At 33.2% G+C, this 15,843-nt stretch overlaps 2 non-coding genes across 2 annotated transcripts; both read left to right on the top strand.

Annotated features, from left to right (window-relative positions):
- The first annotated feature begins 10,415 nt into the window (after positions 1 to 10,415).
- Positions 10,416 to 10,488, top strand: Trnat-cgu. The gene has a single exon. It is a non-coding gene; the product is annotated as a tRNA-Thr (tRNA).
- Positions 10,489 to 11,672: 1,184 nt separating this feature from the next.
- On the top strand, positions 11,673 to 11,745 carry Trnat-cgu. Its single transcript has one exon. It is a non-coding gene; the product is annotated as a tRNA-Thr (tRNA).
- Positions 11,746 to 15,843: the final 4,098 nt, after the last annotated feature.

The raw sequence follows: 15,843 nt of genomic DNA, 5'->3' as shown, positions 1-15,843 counted from the left end.
TTTATATAATCAATGCATGGAAACAGCAACTAAAGATGGTTTTGGGACATTGGTATGTAATGGACTTCACTTATCCTATGTGGAGTGACCTTGTAGAAAGAGTGGTCAAAACATTGAATCAAAGTAATTCTGTGTTTAGTGAGTCTAATAGCCTGATAGCAATACTTTTAAAAGTTTATTTTTGCTCTTGCATCACTTAAAGCAGGTTAATCAGAAAAGCATGTACTTTATGGAATCTGTAACATAGCTGTAAGCTGCTAAATGTTTGTTCTACAATTTTACATTAATCTTAGGCCTATGCATAATGATGTGCCTCTTTAAAGCTTATTAACAAAAATTCTTTAGTGGTAATGATCAATTTCTTACAAGCTTTAGTGTTTAAGGAAAAATTTATGGAAAGATGCGTTGCTATCCTTCGAAAAGTGAAGTTGCGCACGATTTAACCATGAGTTCTTAAAACTGACAAGATTTAGGTCTAAAACAGGCTTCTCCTATGTTAATACATAAGTGCAAAGGTGACAGTTTAGGTTTGCTCCCCAAAACGACAGTGATTCTTCATTTAAAACTTACATTTTACTTGGACTTTTTAAGAATATCGCTTTTTGCCACCTTTCAAGATGGCGCCCGTTAATAAATTTCCTACCATGACAACGGCAGTTAGATCATAGAGTTCCGCACCAAAATGGCGACATTCAAAATTGAAGAGGCGAGGAATTTTGAAATTCAACCGCGAAATACTAAAAACTGCTGCTTTTAGAAGTGACAATAAAAAGAATATCAAACAGCAAGTGACTTTCTATCTATTTTGAAAATTTTGCGACCTTCCTTGAGGTGTCCAACGAAACTCATTTTTAAAGCATATTTTTGAGGCACAGATCACGGCCTATCAGCACAACAAAATTGACCTGCTCACTGTGTGACTTCATAGCCCAGTTGGTCAGAGCACTGCATCGGCACCGCGCAGTCAGCAGGTTGAATCCCATTGAGTCATCTGAATGTTTCAGGTTCATGAGACAATGGCTTAAATTGTCCAGCAAAGTGCGAAGATCATATCTTCATTTAATTTCAAACCTCCGCACTGCATAAAACATTCTTTAATATGAACAAGCTCTGGAAAATCTATGCGAATATTAGATCATCATCAATATTTTAAGCTGCCTACAAAACTATAAAGAAAATTTTGCCGGTAAATTTACGGAAATTGTATTCTTGTGCGTGGTGGCAACCTGTTGATGTAAGTTCAAGTTGTATCGATTTAAGCCATTCTGGCAAACTGTTCCAAATATTACGCGCGTTCAACAACGGTTTAAGCGTAATGAGATGATTGTATGTGTCAAATTCTAGATTTTCATGAAGTTATGCCTTTTCATAGTCAAGGCTATGCTGACAAGCAGCGTAATTTGGTGCAAGTGACGTTGTTGCTATATTTTATTGTGGGGAAGCAATGCAGCTAATTACGTAAAGCTAATTTCAGTTTGATAATAGCTAAAAGTTTTGTCAACTGAGCAAATGATGTTAATTTCTGAATTTTTTTCTATTTCAGCTATATCAATGCTTATGTTAGAATTTTTTTCGTACTTTTTCAAAATTAATTCACAAAGCTATATACATGTAAACCACAAAAGTAAGAAATAAACGACTGGTATAATATTTGTTGCACTATAATTAATTCAACAATCAATATAATCAAAAAAAAACTTCTTACGTACGTTACTTTTTATTTTCGTATCAATTTAACAACTCCATATCTGCGATGCTAGAGTCAACTGTGCACTATTGGTATTATTGTCGATTTCAGTTAACTTTTCAAGTGGAGGTTGCGAAATTACTTTCTAACGTTGCCAATTACATTTCCAAATATGGAATATTCGATATGAACTTGTCAACTTAAGTTTAAAGTTGTGTACCTGAGTACTGAAGTTGTGAACTAAAGTTGCGAAGTACTGGCAAACGCGAAAGGTCTTTGTACCCTGTAGACATTTGGCATTGAACCGTGCAGCAAGCAAGGAAAAGCTTTACCAATAGACGTAAGAAATGGAATACTTGAAATGTGGTTAAATAAGGAGCTTTAGACAAACATTTCGAAAAAACTAAACGTACCGTATAACATTATATCAAATATAATAGATCTATGGGTAAACACTGGTTCTATTGCACCTCGTCAAAACGAACGTGATGTTCGAACCACGCGTACAGATGACATTATTGCATACACTGAATATCTAACAATTAATAAACCATCTATTTACGCAAAAGAGATTCAGCAGCACCTAGAAAATAACAAAGTTTGTCTTCCAGCAAACATACCTAGCAGGTCATCTATTAGTAGTATTTTGAATAAAGATTTTGGTTACACTTACAAGATAATAAGTCAAATTCCTCGAGAGATAGAACGGCCGGATGTTATGCATGAGTCAATTCCAAGCGTTACCATCCCCCCCCCGGGATACCCCTGGGCGTTTGCCCTGGATACCTTTCTCGGGGGTCGGGAATTTGCTCGTAAAAGAAATGCTCGGGAGCCGGGTATTTACTCCGGCAATAATACCCCCGGGGATTTGATACCATTTGAGTACGCGAGTCGCGGCTATTGATTTCTATTAATCGCGACATTAAGTACCAATTCCCATCTCCTGGTATCCAGACGGACCATCGTGTAGTTTTTCCTTACCCAGTTGCTGATGTAAAGAGACCTTGGGCAGGGGAGGATTGCGAAACATGCACGAGAGTTTGCTATAGGCATTATGTCACCGATGTGTCAGAGCTGCTAAATTTATATGCAGTTGGCAAAGCTATAAGGAGCCCGCCGCCGTCTGAAATACTGGCAGACTTTCACAAGAATCACTGTCGTGGATGTGTAGAGGATACTGACGTAAGCATGCTTGCCAAGAAATGTTTGCTATCAACCAAGGATGTTAAATTGTGGCTTCAACACTTGACGCAAATTTCTGTGAACAGGAAAAGAGGTGCGGGAAAAGCAAAAGCAACAAGAGAATAGCGGAGCAAGGGAAAGTAACTCAGGAACGAATTTCTTTTACTACATTTATTTTTTAAAGGATATCTCATATATCTTGTTTAATAAAGTATTAAAAAGTGTTCCTAATTTTCGTAGTTTAAAAATAATTGGTTCTGGAGCGGGGCATTTGCCATTGGCAGCTTGCCCGGGGGCTGAGTATTTGCCTCCTTGCCTTTCCCCGGCAGCGGCGTAATTGAACTATTAAAACGAAAAAAATCAAATGCCCGGCCATATTCCCGGGTGGGGGGATGGTAACTCTTGGAATTGACTCATGCATTATGGAGAAGTTAGAAGCTTACGTAGCAAATATTTCATTGATTGATTGCAACCGTATCCATTTCTTTGATGAATCGTCTGTAGTTGTTACGAGTGGCAACTGACGTCGAGGGCACAGTATGAAGGGACTCCTGTAACGATACTCTTCTAGTGCCACATTTACTGTAAATTTATTACATAATGTAAACGGCGTATCGCATTATAACACTCTTAGAGGGCCGTCAAACGGATTAGAATTGCTAAAGCTTTTCCTTGCTTACTGAACGGATTCGTTGCCAAATGTCTACAGGGTACAAAGACCTTTCGCGTTTGCTAGTACTTCGCAACTTTAGTTCACAGCCTCAGTACTCGAGTACACAACTTGTGAACTTAAGTTGACAAGTTCATATCGAATATTCCATATTTGGAAATGTAATTGGCAACATTAGAAAGTAACTTGACAACCGCCATTTGAAAAGTTAACTGAAATCGACAATAAATAAAAATGCATGCAATAAAAGCATAAATCTACATGCTTTCATAGTTAATCTATGTGCGGATATTTGAAGTCATAGTAAGCTATTACTGTTAGCACATGAGATGTCTTTGTCACAATCTGATTCTTCCAACTTAACCATGTGGCAGAAGCGGTCTTTGCCTAAAGAGTCACTCTTGTGGGCTTTCTCTTTGGCGTGCGTTACTCAAATTTATAAACACCACCTCATTTCTTGTTGGGACAAAGGCTCCTTTTCATGGATTGCTTATGTACATTCAATTCAACCTGACGCCATGTTTTTGGCCTTCTCAAATATTTACACCACTAATACGTAACAGGTTGTCATTTTGAAAATTTAATCATAAAAAATATTTTTTCCTCCAAATTTCAACTTTAGTTTGCAGCAATTGTTATGCGGCAGTTATTGATGAGTATGGAAGATATACTTGCATATATTACATGTCACACGACTTAGCTCACGTGCTTACCTCATTTAAGCTTACTAGTTAAAGTTGCAATAAATAAATATGATCAAATATGATTTAACACGAATTTATATTTAGAATTATCTTCATTGAAATTTTCAATAAAAACCATTTTTTTTTGTATAAGTGCTATATTGTCAACAGCTTGTCTTTCAAAATAACTTTCAGACGTGTGATACATGATATATTGTCATCACGCACGATCAATGATCTAGTACCCATTCTACTAGATACCTGACTCAGCCAAATTTGTATAGTAATGAGTGAGGCAAATTTCTACGCGGCCGCCATTTGCAAAGGTGGCAAAAGCACAATGGCGGCATATAAAAACATTAAGTCTGTGCTGAGAGAAATCGACTTTGAGAGCGTTTTTATGATGCTGTTTTACTGAAGTTGCATTAAAATTGGTGAGTAATTTCTTTAATATTGTTAAAATGTGTAAAATTTTTAAATACTTGAGATAGAGCGGTCTTAACGTGTATTTTGCGACCATAAACTAAAGGCTGAGAGTTACATAAGTATGAACTACTAATCGTAAGTATTTATTAATTAACATCTTTGCTGTTCTCTATGCTTTTTATCGTAAACCAAAAACATATTTACAGAAAAAAAAGCGACAAAATCGCATAACAGCTATCCAGAACTTTGATTTGAACACAACGTTTACGGTTTATATGAATTATTTTACCTGAACAACATAATTTTAGATCTATTAACAATATGACTGCATCGTTGTAAAAATGCGCTTATTTTCACTATTTACAATAAACCACTATTAATTATTTTTTTAGGATTTACATTTCCTTGGTTGCGGTGTGGATGTTCATCGAAGTCGACTAGATTCCTTGAAATAAAACAAGCTTCGTAGATTGCTGACGAACACCAATTTTGTTTTTGTGGAGGATATCTTTATTATATTGCTTACCATAGGTCGAAAGTCGTAAATTGATGTATTTTTCAATGATCTGTTTGATAAGCTGTGATGAATGTAGATCTTCAGTTATTGCTTCGTGATCAACATCATGCTCGTTGAGTTCAGGAAACAAGCTCTTTTCTGCAAGCTCTTGGTTAATAAGATGAACCATTATAGTCTTCAAGTTTCTCCTGCTGGAAATTTTTTGTTTTTTTTGAACGAGTTTCATGAATGAGGACTTGAAAAGCTCTCTCAGATGCCAATATTATTTTGGTCACACCATTAGAAGGGAGAACAAGACCACCACGATACTTCAGACTGATTAAAGATAAAGATGTAGTAGTTTGGAAGTGTGAATAATTATGATCATGAACTGATGATGATTTTTTTGACTTAAGCAAAAGAGCTCTTGCACATGCAGTACAGGTGATTCTATTGATTATCTTTTTTACAACAAACCCAGCAATATATCCAAGTATTGCTTCTTTGTATGATGACAGTGAACATGATTCTAATCCAGAAACTAAACTACTGACATATTGTGTGTCCTTTGGTGTCATCTCTTCTACTTCAAAGGCTGGAGCATTTCTTTTATTCCATTTTAATGAAAAAATAGAACCAGCAGATTCATTTTCGAAAGTCAAACAGTTTGCATGCTTGGAACCAATGATGGAATTTCTTAAAAGAATTTTTCATAGACTGGACTTAAATTGTACAATATCTGGATTATTGTTGAAGCCATTCTTACCACGTATGCATGCAAACAGCAGCTCAAGGTGGTCTTGGGACATTTTGTATGTCAGAATGTATTTGAAAGGATCATGTTCCCTTGTAAGGAGAATGTGAGCCAACTCTTTAAGGCTCGATGCTGCTACTACAAAACCGAGAACAAATGTTTTTCTTCTATGTTTGATCAGAGGAACACCAGAGTTTGTTTTAAGGGAAAAAAGGTATTCAATTGACTTTTCCAAATTTTTTTCCATGTGTTGTGATCACATAAAAAAGTGGTTTTTTAAAACATTTGCCAAATGGACTTCGTATGTTTAATATGTCAAAAAGTTGATCAACAATCCTTATGAATTCTATTGTTGCACTCGCATCACTAAGAGCTGGATGACCAGAAAGCATCAGGTATTCAATGGCATCTGCAACTGAACTGCTGAATGTTTGTGCTGCAACTTTCACATTCATCTTGTGCCTATGGAACTCAATGTGCCCCGTGGACAGCTTATTTGCAAATTTTAACCCTTCTCCCTCTTGAACTTAATGCAGCACTTCAATATGCTCCCATTTGATCAAACTACCTTCACTCGAAACCAGTACTTTAAGATCGGACAAGGCATTTCTTGCCAGTTTTAGCATGTGACAAGCATTAGGAACAAAAAACAGTGGGTGTTCATATGACTCATAGTTAAAAGAGTATTTAATGTCAGACAAATTTGATCCAAACTCACAACCAAGGGCTTTCATGCAATAAAAATTGGTGGCAGTACCGTCACAATTCACACTGTAAATATTTAGCCCATGTGAAGATGCTAAGCGAAACGATTTGCTAACCAGTGCACTCAAATTTGAAGAATTTATTCCACTACATAACACGTAACCAATAGGACATTTCCAATGTCCTCGTAAACCAACTAACATAAACACAAGAGCTTCAGTAGCAACCTTGTCATTATATATATTACTTAATATTACATAACATGTTATAAAGTTAATAATCAGTTCTTGGGTTCAATAAGTTACAAAGGAGTTAATTCCGTTTACAGATTATTTCTATGTATTTAATTTGATGATAGCGATTAAGATGATGCCGACGATACACATGACAACTTCTTAAACGATTTCAATGAAATGTTCTATTGAGAATGCACTGCTCAGCAGTGTGTACAGCAGAAGCGCTAGATGGCGACCAAGGATTTCTGACTACGCAATCTCATGTGCCAATTTATTATCATATTATATACACCAAAGATGAAGGACTCCTTCGCAATTCAATTTCAAGAATTGTTTTTCCATTTTTTAGTCTTTTTGCCCATCAAGCAGCAATGCAAGATTAATAGCTAAACATTTTATTTCCAATTAACTTAGAAAGATTGATCCTTAATCATTATGTAGCACCGATTTTTAAATTTGAGCCAGCAAATTTAGCGAATTTCACACCAAACAATATGGCGGATATAGAAAATGAATGTCGATTTTTTAATGGCTCTAGCTCTCTTAACTACAAGTTTTCGGGGTGAAAACAGGCAGATTCATATTAAGTGAGTACATATTAGTACATCAGTTTTTACTTAGTCATAAATTTCTGCATAATCCACCATAGAAAACGGCCTATACAGGCTATCACTAATGTGCAGCATAGTCACACGTAACAACTTTATTCATTATTCTACAAAAGCAAAGTTGTGAAAATGATTTTACACATAAAATGTGTAAAATTTACGTATGATTGCATGCTTATAATTTACGCTTAAAATGGTCAAATAACTACATTTCTGAAGAATGTTATGAATAAAGTAATTAAATATATTGCCTTTTTAGCTCAGAAGAAAGAGCATTCGTCTCGTAAACCAAAGGTCCCGAGTTCAATTTTCTGATAAGGCTGCGTCCTTGGTCCACCTTTTAAAAATACTTTTTTCATCGTGACCTGAATAGGCAGGAGTAGTGGTAGAAGTAAAAAGGTATACGTACAAAAGTCAAAGCTATGCTACAACAAAGCGCTCAGTGCGATATTCACTTTTAAATTCCAATAAGAAAGAAAAAAATATAATGGAAATTATGACATTATTCTTTTAAAAATTTTATTGCTTCCTTTACTTGAGATGACTTAACACTGCAATTTTCCATATGAGAAGTTTTAGCTTTCATACTTGTAGCTTTCACACTAACAATGCTTGTAAAACTACCCTCTGGTTGGTAGTTAATATAACGAAATGGATGAAAAACTACATTACTCTAGACAGCAAATAAACTAAAAATCCCACAGTTTGCAACAGCCGTAGTAGCTCAGATGTTAGAGCACTGGTAAGCCAGGAGTCCAGAGTTCAATAAATCTGGTGTAGCAAGATTAAATATTTTTGTATATTTTTATAATTCAAAGTACTCTAACTATCAAATTAGGATTAAGTTTTAAAGTCAAAGTTTTGAATTATATAACGTTAATAATGAATAGGAAAATTTTCTGGTATAAATTATCCAGTATTATTTGTTTACTGATCACCCCGAGATATAAATAATTAACATCTGATTGCATGCTTACAAATTGTAATTCACTGGTTATCTAAGTCAAAATTTAACAACATATTACCCCATAGCATCGTGATAATTCACTTAACAAGTTTCAGTGAAAATAGTGTCGAACTTATACCAAATAACAATGTGAGTTCAATAAGGGTTAGAAGCCATATATCATATAAATTCTCCTACATTTTGTGTGTCTTTGATGTATCTACATTCAGGAGTGGATTTTGCGGGCATACAACCCACACCCGGAATTTTACAATAACGCAAGTCTCCGATAAAGCAGGTCTATGACGCATAAATATTATTTTTAAATTTTTTATATTTTAAAGTACTGTAACTACCAAACTGGGTTGAGCTTTAAAGTGACCCATTCATTTTACATAACGTTAAAAATAAAGACCGTAAATTTTATTGTATAAATTATTCTCGAATTTTTTAGCATTTGATAATCGATTTCTCGACAGTATTCTTTGTTTATTATCACCACAAGATTTAAAACTACAATAAACAATCATCCTTAAAAATTACTTTGACTGGGTAAATAATTACATTTCTGTAAAGTATTTTATGTAAAGAAATTATAAATTCTACAGTTTGAGCACTGGTCTTGTAAACCAAGGGTCAGGAGTTCGATATTCTGATAAGGCTGATCTACCAAGCATAAATAATTTTTTGTAATTTAAAGTATTATAACTATTAAATTAAGATGAAATTTTAATGTTAATTTTTTAAATTTCATAGCGTCATTAATGAAAATAAAAAATTTCTGGAGTAAATTATCCAGCAATCTTTGTATATTCAACACTACGAGAAATAAAACTTTAGCATCTGATTGCATGCTTAAAAATTGCATTTGAATAGTTATTTGACTACATTTCTCTAGAGAGATATAATTAAACAAACTAAAATTTGTTCAGTGTGTACCAGCCTTGTTAGCTCAGAGGTTAGAGCCCTGGTCTCGTAAATCAGGGTCCAGATTTCAATTTTCTGATGAGACTAGTCTAGCAAGCTTCAAAATTTATATCTAACTTAAAGTATTAAAACTACCAAACTCTGACTAAGCTTTAAATTGAACCATTCACATTACTTAACGTTAAAAATAAAGAGCAGAAATTTTTTTACATAAATTATTCTCAACTCTCTTAGCATTTTATAACGGATTTCATGACGGTATTCTTAGTTTAATGATTCTCACTAGACATAAAACTTTAATTTCTCATTGCATGCTTAAAAATTGCTTTGAATCAATAAACAACTACATTTGTATGAACTGTTGTGAGTTAAGATGCAATAAATTTTGCACTTTTTTAACAGCTTTATTAACTCAGGGAACAGAGCACTGTTCTTGCAAGCAGGGATCTAGAATTCAATTCATGTTAAGGCTGGTCTACCAAGCATGAATCATTTTTTGTAATTTAAAGTATTATAACTACTAAATTAGGATTAAATTTCAAAGTTAATTTTTTAAATTACACAAAGTCATTAATAAAATTAAGAATTTTCTGGAGTAATTATTCGGTAATCTTTGAATATCTAACAACACGAGAGCTGAAACTTTAACATCTGATTCATGCTTAAAAATTGCATTTGAATGGTTATTTAACTACATTTCTCTAAAGAGTTATATATAAACAAACTAAAACATGCGTAGTATATAATAGCCTCGTTAGCTCGTCGGTTAGGGCACTGAACCTGTAAGCCAGGGATTCAGAAACCAATTCTATGATAAGGCTCTATTACCAAGCATACTTATTTTTCAATTTACATATTAAAACTACCAAATTTGGATTAAATTTTAAAGTTAATTTTTTAATTTATATAATGTTATTAATGAAAATATAATCTTTTTTAAATTAATTATCCTGTGTTCTTTATTTACTTATCACCACTAGAAATGCAACTTTAACATCTGACTGCATGCTCAAAAATTGCATTTGAATTGTTACTTAACTTTATTTCTCTGTAGGGTTATATGTAAACCAACTCAAAATTGTCCAACTTGTAGCAGCCTTATTAGCTCAGAGGTTAGAGCACTGGTCTCGTAAACCAGGGGTCCAGAGTTCAATTCTCTGATGAGGCTGGTCTAGCAAGCTTAATTATTTTTACATAACTTAAACTAATAAAACTACCAAATTAGGACAAAGCATTAAATTGAACCTTTCACATTATTTAACGTTAAAAATAACGACCAAATATTTTCTTTTTAAATTATTCTCGATTTCTCTTGCCATTTTCTAACGGATTTCATGACGTATTCTTAGTTCATTGATTCCCACAAGACATAAAATTTTAATATCTGATAACATGCTAAAAAATTGGTTTGAATCATTAAATAACTACATTTCTATGAAGTGTTATGACTAAAGAAACAATAAATTTTGCACTTTTTCAACAGCTTTATTAACTCAAAGAAAAGAGCACTGTTCTTGCAAGCAGAAAACTAGAATTCAATTCATGTTAAGGCTGGTCTACCAATCATGCTTAAAAATTGCATTTGAATTGTTACTTAACTTTATTTCTCTATAGGGTTATAATGCAACAAACTAAAAATTGTCCAGTTTATAGCAGCCGTATTAGCTTAGAGGTTAGAGCACTGGTGTTGTAAATCAGGTGTCCACAGTTCAATTCTCTGATAAGGCTGGTCTACGAAACAGACTGTATTTTTTGGTGATATAAATTATTTTAACTACCAGGTTTGGATTAAATTTTAAAGTCCATTTTTTATATTAGATGACGTTATTAATGAAAATAAAAAATTTTTGGAATTATTTCTCCAGTATTCTTTGTTTATTTATCACTACTAGAAATGTAACTTTAACATCCGATTGCATGCTTAAAAATTGCATTTGAATGGTATTTAACTACATTTCTCTAAAGAGTTATATATAAACAAACTAAAACATGCGTAGTATGTAATAGCCTCGTTAGTTCGTTGGTTAGGGCACTGATCCTGTAAGCCAGGGATTCAGAAACCAATTCTATGATAAGGCTCTATTACCAAGCATACTTATTTTTAATTTACATATTAAAACTACCAAATTTGGATTAAATTTTAAAGTTAATTTTTTAATTTATATAATGTTATTAATGAAAATATAATCTTTTTAAAATTAATTATCCTGTATTCTTTATTTACTTATCACCACTAGAAATGCGACTTTAACATCTGATTGCATGCTCAAAAATTGCATTTGAATTGTTACTTAATTTTATTTCTCTGTAGGGTTATATTTAAACCAACTAAAAATTATCCAGCTTGTAGCAGCCTTATTAGCTCAGAGGTTAGAGCACTGGTCTCGTAAACCAGGGGTCCAGAGTTCAATTCTCTGATGAGGCTGGTCTAGCAAGCTTAATTATTTTTATATAACTTAAACTAATAAAACTACCAAACTAGGACTAAGCTTTAAATTCAACATTTCACATTATTTAACGTTAAAAATAACGACCAAATATTTTCTTTTTTAAATTATTCATGATTTCTCTTTCCATTTTCTAACGGATTTCATGACAATATTCTTAGTTCATTGATTCCCACAAGATATAAAATTTTAATATCTGATAACATGCTAAAAAATTGGTTTGAATCATTAAATAACTAAATTTCTATGAAGTGTTATGACTAAAGAAAAAATAAATTTTGCACTTTTTCAACAGCTTTATTAACTCAAAGAACATAACACTGTTCTTGCAAGCAGGGATCTAGAATTCAATTCATGTTAAGGCTGGTCTACCAATCATGCTTAAAAATTGCATTTGAATTGTTACTTACTTTATTTCTCTATAGGGTTATAATTAAGCAAACTAAAAATTGTCCAGTTTGTAGCAGCCGTATTAGCTCAGAGGTTAGAGCACTGGTGTTGTAAATCAGGTGTTCACAGTTCAATTCTCTGATAAGGCTGGTCTACGAAACAGACTGTATTTTTGGTGATATAAATTATTTTAACTACCAGGTTTGGATTAAATTTTAAAGTCCATTTTTTATATTAGATGACGTTATTAATGAAAATAAAAAATGTGTGGAATTATTTCTCCAGTATTCTTTGTTTATTTATCACTACTAGAAATGTAACTTTAACATCCGATTGCATGCTTAAAAATTGCATTTGAATGGTATTTAACTACATTTTTCTCGAGGGTTATAATTAAGCTAACTAAAATTTATTCCGTTTGTACCAGCCTTATTAGGTCAGCGGTTAAAGTGATGGTCTTGTAAACCAGGGGTCCTGAGTTCTATTCTCTGATAAGGCTGGTTTACGAAACATAATGTTTTTTGGTGATATAAATTATTATAACTACCAGGTTTGGATTAAATTTTAAAGTTAATTTTTTAAATTATATAATGTTATTAATGACAATAAAATCTTTTTGGAATTAATTGTCCAGTATTCTTTATTTAATTATCACCACTAGAAATGCAACACCAACGTCTGATTGCATGCTCAAAAATTGCATTTGAATTGTTACTTAACTTTATTTCTCCATAGGGTTATAATTAAACAAACTAAAACTAACACAGCATGTGAGAGCCTTATTAGCTCAGCGGTTAGAGCACTGGTCTTTTAAACCAGGGGTCAACAGTTCAATTCTCTGATAAGGTTGGTCTACGAAACATAATGTATTTTTTGGTGATATAAATTATTATAACTACCAGGTTTGGATTAAATTTCAAAGTTCATTTTTTAAATTACATGACGCTATTAATGAAAATAAAAAATTTTTGGAATTAATTGTCCAGTATTCTTTGTTTACTTATCACTACTAGAAATGTAAATTTAACATCTGATTTCTTGCTTAAAAATTGCATTTGAATGGTTATTTAACTACATTTTTCTCGAGGGTTGTAATTAAGCAAACTAAAATTTATTCAGTTTGTATCAGCATTATTAGCTCAGCGGTTAGAGCACTAGTCTTGTAAACAAGGGGTCCAGAGTTCAACTCTCTGATAAGGGTGGGCTACCAAGCATAACTATTTTTTGTGTAATTTAAAGTACTTTTTTGTAATTTAAACTACTAAATTAGCATTTAATTTCAAAGTTAATGTTTTAAATTACATAACGTCATTAATGAAAATAAATTTTTTCTGGAGCAGATCATCCCGTAATCTCTGTATATTCATCATAACGAGAAATGAAACTTTATCATCTGATTGCATGCCTGAAAGTTGCATTTAAATGGTTATTTATCTAGATTGCTCTAGAGAGTGACATATAAACAAACTAAAACTTATGCAGCATGTAATAGCTTTATTACTTCAACGGTTAGAACACTGGTCTTGTAAACCAGTGGTCCAGATCTCAATTCTGTGATAAGGCTGGTCTACCTAGTTTAAATTATTTTTGGAATTTAAAGTATTATAACTACTAAATTTGGATTAAATTTTAAAGTCAATATTTTAAATTACATAACGTTATTAGGCTGACTTGTTGCGATATTCCTGTCAAAAACTTCGAATCCTTTGACAGAAAGATATATCAATTTCCTAGATGCTAATTTTGTTTATTATGTTGTGATTCTCTATGTCAAAACCTTTCGAAAATCTATAATTAATAAGTGAACTCCCTTTTTATCTTAGTTGAGAATTATCTGTTGCATTATACCAATCTTGTGTCTTAAATATTAGAGCAGATATAGTAGATCAGCAAGTGCATCACCAAAGTTTTTTGGTTCTGCATTATTTTCGTCGACAATGGTAACCCATTCTCCGTAACGGTCAGGTGGGCGTCGTTGTCTTACCGGGAGAACCAGTGGTACGTCATTAAGTACGTTGTTTTCACCATCGTCATTGTTCTCGTCATCATCAGAAAGCTGTAAGATCATACGTCGAGGTACACTCTCGTTTGTTTCTGTCTTCTTCTCAAATCCATACTGCTTTTCATTAAATTTGACGTCACGACTAAAAATGACTCTAGAACAATCTGGATCAAACAAACGATAACCTTTAGTTTCTGCACCATATCCCAGCAGAACACACGTCTTAGCTTTTGAATCCAGCTTTCTTCTCTCGTCCTTCTGTACATGTACATAGGCAACACAACCAAATGTTCTTAAATGACTGACGTCTGGTTTCACACCAGCCCAAGCTTAAAATGGTGTCATCTTCAATAGACTTTTCGTGGGGCTTCTATTATTTAGATACACGGCTGTAGTAAGTGCTTCAACGAAAAATCTTTGCGGCAGCTTTGCTTGTATCAACATGGTACGAACAGACTCCATCAGCGTTCGGTTATGACGTTCAGCTACACCATTTTGCTCTGGAGTTTTTGGTATGGTGAGCTCTTGCTTGATTCCTTCTGATTTTAGGTAGCTCTTGAATTCATTCGACGTGAATTCGCCGCCGTTGTCGCTTTTTAAGGTTTTAAGTTTAAACCCACTTGCTTTTTCGACAGAAGCGTTCCATTCCTGAAACTTGCTGAATACTTCACTTTTCTATTTCAAAGGATAAATCCAAACACATCGAGTTTTATCATCAGTAAACGTCAAGAAATATTCTGCACCGCCATAGGATTTTATATTTAATTTCTGTAGTGATCTGTTTGCTTTACCTCGAGAAAATGAATTACGATGAAGCTTTCCTTTTGCATATTCATCACAGAATTCTAGATTCTTCTTGATGTCAAAATTTAGTCCTTTCAGTAAATTTTCATTCACCATTTGTCTCAATCTGTGACCTCCAAGATGAGCAAGACGTCGATGCCACAGCATCTTATTCAATGTTCCAATTTCTTCTTTCATGACTTTTACGTGTTCAAACTTGCACTTGCAATCCAATACAAACAAACATCCTGCTTCTTTGCAATACCAATCATTGTTCCATCTTTGCAAAAAATTGTACATGTCGTATGATCAAAATTGATAGCATTTCCCGCATCAGTGACTTTTTCAACACTTATCAAGTTGTAGGTGAGTTGTGGTACATACAGTACATTATGCAATTTACATTCTTGTACCTTTCCATTTTGAAGATTTGTGTTTAAGGTTACAGTAACAATTCCGATTCCACTTAGGACTTTTCCATTTCCAATCATTACATGCACATGATCTTCTATACTTTGAAAGTCTTCTAATAGATGGTTGTTATTGCACATGTGACTGGTAGCCCCTGAGTTGACTATCCATGTCCCACCAGGAATATCCCCGTTCCCAACAGCAAGACTTTGCACAAGACCTAAACTCTCAGTTTGACGAGATTTACCATTACAATATTTTTGAAATTTATAGTATTATAACTACAAATTTTAGATTAATATTTAAAGTCCTTTTTTTAAATTACATAACGTTATTGATAAAATTTAATAAATTCTTAGAATTTATTATACAGTGTGCTTCTTTTTATCATCACAAGAAATTTATTTTCAACATTTGATTGCATGATGGTAAGGTACCCTTATTACCTTGGATAACAGAGTACTGGTTATATAACAAGAGATACAGATTT

Source organism: Xenia sp. Carnegie-2017, unplaced genomic scaffold, assembly GCF_021976095.1.
Source record: "Xenia sp. Carnegie-2017 unplaced genomic scaffold, XeniaSp_v1 HiC_scaffold_6, whole genome shotgun sequence".
Lineage (NCBI taxonomy): Eukaryota > Metazoa > Cnidaria > Anthozoa > Malacalcyonacea > Xeniidae > Xenia > Xenia sp. Carnegie-2017.
This window is presented reverse-complemented; position numbering and strand designations above follow the sequence as displayed.